Genomic DNA, 9,461 nt, shown 5'->3' on the forward strand with positions numbered 1-9,461 from the left:
TTATTACTTCCCCTCCAAATAATTGATGAGAAGGTGGAACCTTTTTATCAATGAGTAAGAGTTAAATAAATGTTCCAATATTTTATTTCTATAGTACCGCCATGGTTGGAACAAGAATAATTAACACTGTACTTTTGCAGCGATCCAAAGAATATGCAATAATCAATACTTAAGCCATGCATTTTTCTTTTAATTTAAAATATATTGTTTTGTATTATGTTAAATTAATACAAGATCTATCCTTATGATACTTAGATTTGGAAATATATCATTTGTTTATGATATAAAGGTTGAGTGCTTGAAAGTAACTACTTCTGATTATTTCTTGTGTTATGATTAAAAAAAGTTAGAAAACAACAGTTTTATATCTCTAAAAATGAGGCACATACCATTTTATAAGTGAAATTTCAAAACATCTCTCTCTCTCTCTCTCTTTATATATATATATATATATATGTGTGTGTGTGTGTGTGTGTGTGTGTGTGTGTGCTAATAATAAAGATGAATATGTGTGTTGGCATTCTACATGCAGCCATGTTGTTTGATATATAGCTACCAATTTAACATAAATATATGTGTGCAAAGAATATGCATCTTCAAGCGATTTCTTTGAAATTTTAACTAGGATTTTTGTTAATTAAACATTAAGCGACATTTTAGCATTTTCCCCTGATAGGTTCCGAAAATATTATTGCATAAAAATATATGTCGCACTGTTTCCAAATTTAGGAAACTACTTTTTTAATGATGCTTAATTCCTACATTTCGGCAATTTTTTAAAAATATTTTTTATTTAATTTTTTTTTAATAAACTACATTGTTGTTCTGAAATCCAAATTGTTTTCATTGTTTCATTAAATATTTAATCGCATTATTTTGTTCCATTCTTAAAAGCTAAAGAAGAAGGATTCTTTTGGTGGATTAAATTGGAGTTGCAATACCGCACAAATTAGATGAACCGTATATTTTTAGCTTTAATAGCGTTATGATGTTATAGAACTGGTCTCCGCTAGAAATGTCCATGGTCAGAATGAACAGAACGTATGAAAGTCATTTTAAGAAATACGGCTTTATTTTTTTGACAGTTTGATAGAATCACGGACATGAAGTTTTATTTAAACAGTTTAATTGAAATTAAATATTACCAACATCCTTGCTGAACCAGAATAGTATGTTTAACATCGATATTATTCTGATATACCGTCTTTTTTATATGTCTTTAAGAAAAAATGACGATTTTTTTGTGTGTGTTTTAGTGTGTTTAGTTTTGTGTGTGACTTAATTTTTTACTATTACACTAAAAAGGAAGTGAACCATTCTTTAATATCTAAAAAATATTTACATAGTTTTGAAATGTGTTTGGAATATAGACTTGTATACTACAATTTGAAAGATGTTTGTTTCAATTAATGAAGAGCAAATAAATGTTTTTGCAATAAAATAAAAATGTCTTTTCATTATTTGTGTGATTAAAAGATTGTAATTTTGCAATTTTTTTAAAGCTGAATTTTCATGTTAAAATTATATCATAAATTTTTGTAATTTGTTTTGTTGTAAGTATTTATATTTTCTTCTTTTTTATATGTTTGTTTATTATCTAAGTTTATATTATAAATTTTTGTAATTTTTTTGTTGTAAGTATTCATGATGTTTTCTGCTTTTTTAATATTTTTGTTTATTATTGCAGTGGCAATTTTTAAAAAAAAGTCTGACTACCAATTTTATCTGATGTATGTTTTTACCTCTTTTGTTTTTCTTTCAGAAATGAGTGGCAATAATTTGTTTTACAAAACATCTGACAATCGCTGGAAGTGTCCACATTGTGAATATACATCACCACTTTCATCTAATGTAAAACGACATGTGTTAATACATACGGGCGAACGACCTTACACATGCAACTTGTGTTTCAAAGGATTCCGGCAGAAAGTCAATTTAAAAACTCACATGCTATGTCACATTGATAAAAGAATCATCAGCTGTCATATGTGTCCTAAGATTTTTATGAATAAAGAATCTTTTTCGAATCATCTGCTTGAACACTAGACTACTAATTGATGAGACATTGTGATATGTTAATACATACGAGTGAACGACCTTACAAGTGTGTTTCAAAGGCTTCCGGTAGAAAGTCAATTTGAAAACTCACATGCTATGTCACACTGATAAAAGAATCATCAGCTGTCTTATGTATCTTAAGTTTTTTATGATTATAGAATCTTTTATTCAGAACCATATGCTTGAACACTCGACTATTAATTGATGAGACCATTCTTTTTTCATGTATCAATTTCAAGAAAAACTAATTCATTATCTAACTTGAGTCAACTTGTGCATAAAATTTTTGAAGGCAATGAACTTGAAGTGAGGATTGTATCATTTTGACTAACGCTCTTACAGCAAAAGATGGAGTATCATTTTATATATCTTAATGTCCATTTCTCTATTTTTTTCCTGCAGTGGCTAATATTTTTACTGGCAAAATGTAGTGTTTGAAAGTATAACTAAAATTATAACTTATCTTAATACTGTTAGATCTTGATAAACTAATTTCTGTGAAGAATTTATGTCTGTGATAATTTGGTTGATATAGTTTGGTTTAGTTATAAAAATTTAATAATTCCTTTGCACTTGGAAAAATTATGTGATATATATTTATTCACCGAATACAAGGATTTATTTATTGCTCCGAAAATAAATATATATAATTATTTTAAGTTGAGTTTCCCCCAAAAATTAATCTGTATCTTCTTACTACTCTATAGGTATTTTTAACTATTAAAATTGAAAAATTAATAAATAAAAATGTCAAAAGGATGCATCATCTTGAATAGTGCCTGAGTAGAGATATCCGAGGGCAAAGGGTTGACAGTACTTTTAATTTATAATCATTTTCTAATAGTATCTTTGAATAAGGCTGACTTAGGTTGATGTACAACAGTATATGATTATATTGTTGCTTATGTATGAAAATATAATGTATTTACTTTGGAATAGTTTTGTTGTTAGCATATACTAAAATAAACATAATAAATAGAATATAAATGCTAATATTAAATTGTACAATTTAAATATTTAATTTATAATTAATTTGTGCCTTGTATTATATATTGAATTTTTTTTTAGTTAACCTCGTAACTTCCTTTTTCGTGTTGTGTAAAAATATGATTCATGTTTATTATATCCGGTTATATCCATTATTTTGGATGTATTTTATGATTCAGTAAAATGTGTTTTACAAATTTTTGTAGATTTAAAAAAAAATCAATTCCTTTGAGTTGACTTTTCTTTCGTTCTTTCTTTTTCTTTTTCTTTTTTACATTACAATTACAATCACTACTATCAAGATCACTTTGCCTTGACGACTCGTCAATGTGGGAGGGGGGCAAAGGAGATATAAATGCCCACTGTGCTGGTCTTAGAATATATCATAGATTGTTACTTTTAAAGCCAAAAAGCAAAGAGGGGAAAAAACATAGCATGCCGTGGTCGCAATTTCTATTTGCTAAATTATTGGTATGTACTGGGGCAAAAATATGAAATTTTACAATCTGGGTGCCCTTTATCGTCACTATAAATAGTCGTTTTGTTTACTTATCAATAAATTAATAGTTCCAATTTTATCATGTATGAGATTGACCATCATAATGTGCATTTATAATGTAATAAAATAATTAAGAAAATTTTATATGCATTTTAAGAAATGAAATATTAATTTTCACTAATTAAGTCATTTTTAGCTCTGTTGAATGAACTTTTAAAATTGAGATTCTTTACTTTTTGTTTTGTAACCTGAAACTTCTTATATTGAAACATTGAAATATTTCGTATATATATATATATATATATATATATATATATATATATATTGCAATTTTTAATATTGAACCCCTAGTCTGACAAATGGTCATTTTTTTATTGTTTAACTACGCCCGGTTGATGAAATGAAAAAAACATTAATTTATTGAGAAGTAAATTAAAATTATACAGTTATATATATTTATGCAGAATTATTATTCGTATTTTCAATTAAAAAAATAAAAGAAAATACTAGAAGTTATATACATTTAGCTGCGAAACTTAATATTTTGGTTTCCTAAAACGAACCATCAAAAGTAGTTGTTAAAACAAAACCATACTTCCTTAATGTGGAAAGAAATGGGAAAAAAAAGCCTGCACTGTGTATCCTTAGTCTCTATTTTGAAATAAGTTCAGAAGATTTTTATGAAAACAATTATTGTTATCTTCATAAACTTATTGTCTAATTTCATTATTTCATTAATACAACTTACATTCCAAAGATGACTACAAAATACATATTTGGGGAGGGGTATTCCTATATGCAAAGAAATTCAGTTATTGTTTATATTAAAGATTTGTAAGCCATAAAAATACCTCATTGCTAAATGATTTAGAGAAAACAGTGAATATAATTATATATTTTACATTTTATTTGACAAATATTTAGTGGAAAATATTTGTTGAAGTTTTATCGCTGCTTCTTTATATTAGTCTGTTGGAAATAGGTGTAGCAGATCAATTTTTGCAGAATGACATTAATATAAGGATTGCCCAAATGAAAAGTGGGCACTTGCGATTGCGCTAGAAGGACTGCAGCTATAACAGCTTTACCGAACAGGGATATAAAGGACACTGTATTCAGCGGTGTGCACTGCATCCGGCATTCAACAGTGAAAACTATTCGTATTGGAGGAAACTGGTCGAGAGTAAAGTCTGCTATACATGGATGCATCCAAATCGGAACAGCACGTTTTTGATTCATTTTTTGTCGTGGACCTCTCTTGAATGATTTCCTGCCCCAAGGGAACACCATCAATTCAACACAATACTGCAGTACACTGACGAAACTAGAAAAAGCAATCAAAAGCAAGCATCCAGGCTTTCTCATACAACAAGTGATCCTTCTTTATAACAATGCCAGCCCACACGTCTCCAGTGAAATCCAGATGACCTTAAAAAAATTCCGTTGGAAAGTGTTGGAACATCCGTCCTACAATCCGAATTTGTCACCCTGTGACTTCCATGTGTTTGGGCCATTTAAAAGAGCATTACAGGGAACACGTTTCTATTAGGACGGCAAAGTGAAGGAAGCTGTGCAAGACTTCCTCAAGAATCAATCACCATCTTTCTATAGCAAAGCCATAGACCTGTTATCTAAACGATGGAATCTATGTTATAACACCCATGGCATTTTTTAAATTTCCAATAAACGTATTCTTTTCATTCAATTTGTCCACTTTTCATTTGGGCAAACTTTATAATTGAGGATAATAATTGCTTGGATGATAATAATATGCAATTTGTTATAATTTTGAATTTTTTGTTACATAAGAAAAAATTTATTTATTTTAGATTTGTGATATTATAAAGTAATACCACACTTTGTTTGTAATTTAGTCCTAAGAACATGTATAAATATAAATCGAAAATATTTTTTAAATGATTGGGTTGCTTTGTATGTTAGATTTTAAAATTTCCTTCATTCTGTAGGGTCAAGACGAGAAGTACATTTTTGCAAGTTTTGCCATTATCCCACTGCTTAACCCTGCCATAGTTTAAAATTACGAGATTGTATGAAAGTAAACTCTGTGGAATTTCAAAAAATGAGTGTTGATTTAATTAATCTAGAAAGAGGCTAGGACAAGACAATTTAACAAGAGACATTATTTATGTCAAGCTTCCAAATTTTGGAAGAGAGAGCAACAATAATGTTTTTTTTTAATAATAATGAATATTTTTTTTTTCATATCTGGTATGAAAGTGCGAGGGTATCAACTGCAGGACTCCAAAAATATTCGCTTTTGGTTGAAATGTACTTGTAGGATAACCTATAACCGGATATTCCGCCCGGCCTGAAGGTACACGAAAAAGTTTGAATAACCAGATCGCCGCAACAGCAGCACTGGTGGGAACTATAATTGAGTCCCAAGGGCCATCACCAGCTACGGCACAATCCTTCCCATGGGAAGTATGTCCCGTCATCGGTGGGAGGCATCCCCCCCATCTATTTCTGTACCTATCACGAATCACGATGATGAATTCCAACCACTATACCGGAAACATCTCATCCTCACGAAGTGTCTCCTCTCCCCAGTGGGAGATACATGTGTGAAAGTGTTATCTCCACCTTGTAATGAGTTGGCAAGGGTGCGTTGTAAACGTCTATATTAGAGCCTTACTTTTGATGCAAAATTTATGCGTTTATGGTTTCTAGCTTGCAAATTCAATTTAGATCGTAGTATTTCTAGAAATCCATTCGAATTTTACCATGATTCATAGGGGGATGAAAGTTGCAAACCGATGTCAAACTTGTAGCGAAGCATTTGCTCAATATTTATATTAGCAGAAATTTTTAAAAATGTCTATATGTATTTGAGAATGACTAAATGGAAATAGGATTTATGTATGTTTGTGTCTTGTTCTGTTATAACTAAAAACGTAGTGGAGGATGTTTTGACGAATTTTTTTTTCTTCCTACGAATTGAATTACATTGAAAAAGTAAAAGTTTTACATGCTAATGTTTTAAAATTGATCTACTATCTGTAAACATGGCTTAATGAGGCGAAAAAAGGAAAAGATCTGTTCGATAAAAGTTACAATGTTACTATGACATGAAATGTGGCAGATGTGACCATAAACGTGCCATGCTTTTCTTGTGGAAATGCAGTGATTCATTTTTGTGGATGGATACTTTGGGTGGTTCGCCCTTTCTCTCGAAATGACGATAAATACTCGATCATCAAAGCCAGCCAAAGGATGATTATTTGTGCATAAAGTATTGTTAAAAAATTTTTTTTCACAGCAAAATACCATCGATCAATCGTAATAACTCAGCGCATTTAATTGCTAGTTCATCAGTTTGCTTGCTGTCTAATCCTCCAGTTTCTTTACTTGTCGGCGACTCCGACTCCTCTCACACACAACTTCCGACGATCCACACAACTTTTCCCAGCTTCAGAGTGCTCGTCTTTTATAGTTCCGGGAGGCGGGGCTAGAATCTTCAGACCAATCAGGGCGTACCTGGGTGTATCTCGGTTATTACTGGATGGATCGTGAAACTTCTCGAACTTTCCAGTGTTATCCATTTAGTCGCCAAACTCGCCAAATTCATCGCCAAGTCGCCAAATGGTCGCCAAGCTCAGCACGCACAATACAGATCTTACAAAGTTTTTAACGGTTTTTCCAGGATGACACTATTCGTGCCAGATAGCAAAATTACAGATTTGTAACAGTATATTCACCATGGTTTGGCGGTACCTGATCGGATTTCGACCGACCATAGATTTCCAAGAACATTTTCGAGTAGATCAAGTCAAAGTCAGTGGAAACAAGATTTGACTGATTTTATTTAATATAACCAAACCAAACCAAACTGAACTTGACTGATTTTATTCATGGTTAGCAGAATAGGGTATTTTGCTCGCTGTTAAAACATCGCCACTTCTCTTTTAGCACAAGATCTTGTGCCATATTTGCACGATGTTGTTCAACATTTTGAATGATGGCGAGCATCATGTAGATAACGTAACGATGTTATTTCATATTTTGCGGTAATAAGGATTGATTAAACTCATGATTTCGTAGAATGGACGATCTAGTCCAATTACTTAGTTTAAAAAGATAATCCTATAAATGAAACTTTTTGGGAAGTTATCTCGTAATTTGTGCAATTTATTTTTTGAGCAGTAATTATAGACGCCTGTTGTGTATTTATGCTTTACATAAATTAGAAACTAACTCTTATATTCGGCATTCTTCATGATGAAAAATATTTTCATGTCTTATTTTATTAAAAAATAGTTAATTAATTGTCATGAAATCTTCATTAAAAGGTTTTTCAGACTTCAGTAATTATGAGGAAAACCGGAAACACTTAATAGGTAATGTGTCTGTTCATCTGTAAGACGGACGCACAGATAAATATTTTTTTTGTTTATTATATGTTATAATGAAAATTGCCACCCACAGAAGGCAATAGCTGTGTTGCAATCGAGCAATCGGTTCGTTTGTAAACTGATGCAGTCGGTTCGAGTCTAAAACACTATCGTACTAGGATATTCCGGATGCTTGGATAAAGGATCGAAATTTGTTTTTTCTGAAAGGTAAAATTTGCCTTTTTTTTTTTTTTTTTTTTTTTTACCAGTCAGCATATTTGAATTACTGTTTTGCCTAAATGCTGCATGCTAGTTTGTTCGTAACATTTCTTGTTTTATAATGTCTGTGTAAAAACACAAGGAAAAGTAGAACAGATCCAATTTATCCTCATATGAAGCACAATAAATATTTCTTGTCATCTTAATTTTTTAATCCACTTAGTATCTTGCAGAAAGATCGCAAATTTCAAGTTAATTGTAAGAAAACACGCAGTAAGTATTAAGTGATATGTACAATTTACGTTCATCGTGTAACTGTGGATTCATATGAATTAACTCTTCTATGAGTTTCTGCTTTTATTTTAACAAGTAAATATTCCCAATGGAAGAATGTTCAAACAAAATTCCTTATAAAAGCAAACAAACCACAATTTTATTAGAAATTACAACATGACTTTGCAACAAATATTACTTTCATTAACTTTAGTAAATAAAAAAATTATCATTACAATAAGCAAGGCAGAAATCCCTGAGTTACTCTTGTGGATTATTCTATGATACATTTTTTTTTCTTAATTCTAGAAGTCCACTTACCAAACATTTGCTTTAATAAATATATTTACAATGCAATATCATAAATAATAAATATCCTTACTAATCGAATCTACGAACTCAGTGGTATTTGTGAACATGGTATTCTCATAGAATCCATTTTAATATAAAATGCATCCTGGTTTAGTAGTTTTGTGATTTAGGAATTTTTTGATGGTTTGTATAAGATTGCTAAATTGAAGTTCGATTATATTTATATTTATGTGGTTTTTCGAATATTAGCTGTAAATTTCTGTCATAAAAGTCTTTTTAAAATGATTTTGCCTAATAAGAAGAACAAGTGATACATTAGTTGGATGATATCAATATCTTAATTATTAATCTAAAAACGATCATACAACCACGGACGGAAGAAAAATGTTGCATTTTAAGAAAATGTTATTTTATCGACAATTTTTAATGAATTTTAATAAAAGATATCATGAGTTGTTAGTGTAATATATTACTATAAATTATTTTCATCCGAATATTATGAATGCTTTGGAGTAGATAATTTCAGGTATAGTTTGTTTCCCTTAAATTTTTTTTATCTCAAAAATCAATATTCGGAATAATTATAGTAAAAATCGATTGCAATCTTTAAAAGTTTTGCTATTTATCAATTGTTGTCTGAAATCGAAATATTCTTTCTTTTTTGCAATTACTACAGATAATAAAAATTTAAAAGACAAAAGCAAAATTTGATATTTTAAAGCCTAATTTTAGAAAAAAAAATTCATTTGTAAGATAAATTC

Source organism: Argiope bruennichi, chromosome 4 (genome assembly GCF_947563725.1).
Source record: "Argiope bruennichi chromosome 4, qqArgBrue1.1, whole genome shotgun sequence".
NCBI classification, from domain to species: domain Eukaryota; kingdom Metazoa; phylum Arthropoda; class Arachnida; order Araneae; family Araneidae; genus Argiope; species Argiope bruennichi.